The following is a 2252-nucleotide window of genomic DNA, read 5'->3' on the forward strand; positions in this document are numbered from 1 at the left end:
CTTGAACCTGGGAGGTGGAGGTTGCAGTGAGGCGAGATCACGCCATTGCACTCCAGCCTGGGCCACAAGAGCGCAACTCCATCTCAATAAAAAAAAAAGCCCGATGTGATTTTTGATTGTTTGCAACTTGTGCCCGCCTCCCTCCATGATTGAGTTCTCTTTGTCTCTGGTGTTCCTATAATTTTCTTTTTCAGCTCCATTGACACTCTGGAATGATGCCCACGTCTAATTCTAGTCTCTGAATCATAGTTGTGACCATGGAGAGTGAGCACTACTGAGACTGGAAAAAATAAACCTGGGGTTTAAAAAATAGCTTTGCAGTTTAAAATTTTTTCTTATATATTTAGGGAGTATAAGTACAGGGGTTTTAAAAATATTTTTTAAATTTTCTTGGGTATATAGTAGGTATATATATTTATGGGGCACATGAGATATTTTGATATCTCATACACTGGGATGCAATGTGTAATCACCACATCAGAGTAAATGGGGGTATCCATTGGCCATTTATCCTTCGTGTTACAAACAATTATATTCTTTTTGTTATTTTAAAATGTACAATTAAATTATTATTACTTATTTATTTTTTGAGACAGAGTCTTGCTCTGTTGTCCAGGCTGGAGTGCAGTGGCGCAATCACAGCTCACTGCCGCCTTGAACTCTAGGGCCCAAGGGATCCTCCTGTCTCAGTCTCCTGAGTAGCTGGAACGACAGCCCTGCAACGCTGTGCCTATTTTTATTTTTAGCATCTGTTGTACTATTAAACACCAGTCATTCTTTCTAACTGTTGTTTTGTACCTATTAACCATCCCCGCCGCGCGCCCCACCCAGATCCTTTCCAGCCTCTAGTAACCCATCATTCTACTCTCTTATCTCCATGAGTTCAAGTGTTTTAACTTCTAGCTCCTACAAATAAATGAGAACATGTGAAGTTTGTCTTCCTGTGCCTGGCTTATTTCACTTAACATAATGACCTCCAGTTCCATCCGTGCTGTTGCAAATGACAGGATCTCATTCTTTTTATGGCTAAATTGTCCTCTGTTGTGCATATGTACCACATTTTCTTTATCCATTTGTCTGTTGATGGACACTTAGGCTACCTTCAAGTTTCAGCTATTGTAAATAGTTCTGCAATAAACCGGAGTGTGCAGATGTCTCTTTGATAAACTGATTTCCTTTCTTTTGGGCACATACCTAGCAGTGAGATTGCTGGATCATATGGTCATCCTGTTTTTAGTTTTTTGAGGAGCTTCCAAACTATTTTCCATAGTGGTTGTGATAATTTACTTCCCACCAACAGTATATGAGGGTCCCTTTTCTCCACATCCTCACCAGCATTTGTTATTGCCTGTCTTTTGCATAAAAGCCACTTTAACTGGGGTCTGATGATATCTCACTGTAATTTTTTTTTTCCTTTCATACGAAGTTTTATTGTATGCTGCTACCAGTGTATATAAAACAATTACCCTTGTGAAATAGAAATTCATGAAAATTCAGAGAGGTAGATGTTAAGGACTGACAGAAGTAGAAGTTTGTATATTACGTATGGTACAAGTGTTACAGGGATAAGCTTTTGTACAGGCTTCAAATGGAGCTCTCTTGAATATTCACTGGATCATAAGAAGTGGTTTGGGAAACCTTTTAAGGATTCATTTTACTACAAAAAGGAACAGACTTTCTGGGGTCTGAAGGGATTTGTACTTGAAGATACTCCAGTCGGCAGAGGATCATGTTGAGCATTCTGCAAACAGAATTGTTTCAAGTCTGCAGCTGCCTGGGAAACTTTTATGCGATTGAGCCTGGCCTCCAGCTGGAGCTGTTGAACCACTTTCTTCATAGCGGCGACGCTGGAGGAGCCAGACATGGTGTACTGGAGGGCCGGGCCAATTCGTGGGTCGGTAGATCGTGGGCCGTGGGTCGACAGGGCCAGACCTCTCACTGTAATTTTAATTTGCGTTTCTCTAATGATCAATTGATCAAAGATGTTGAGCACCTTTTCTTTCTTTCTTTTTTTTTTTTTTTGAGACGGAGTTTCGCTCTTGTTACCCAGGCTGGAGTGCAATGGCGCGATCTCGGCTCACCGCAACCTCCGCCTCCTGGGTTCAGGCAATTCTCCTGCCTCAGCCTCCTGAGTAGCTGGGATTACAGGCACGCGCCACCATGCCCAGATAATTTTTTTGTATTTTTAGTAGAGACGGGGTTTCACCACGTTGACCAGGATGGTCTCGATCTCTTGACCTCGTGAGCCACCC

At 41.9% G+C, this 2252-nt stretch overlaps 1 pseudogene across 1 annotated transcript; it reads right to left on the reverse strand.

Annotated features, from left to right (window-relative positions):
- Nucleotides 1-1419: 1419 nt before the first annotated feature.
- Nucleotides 1420-1933, reverse strand: LOC116549999 (annotated as a pseudogene). Its single transcript, XR_004268194.1, has one exon. The product of XR_004268194.1 is annotated as a guanine nucleotide-binding protein G(I)/G(S)/G(O) subunit gamma-5 pseudogene (transcript).
- Nucleotides 1934-2252: the final 319 nt, after the last annotated feature.

The sequence above is a fragment of the Sapajus apella genome, unplaced genomic scaffold, assembly GCF_009761245.1.
Source record: "Sapajus apella isolate SASKATOON/1434 unplaced genomic scaffold, GSC_monkey_1.0 scaffold7, whole genome shotgun sequence".
Classification (NCBI taxonomy): Eukaryota; Metazoa; Chordata; class Mammalia; order Primates; family Cebidae; genus Sapajus; species Sapajus apella.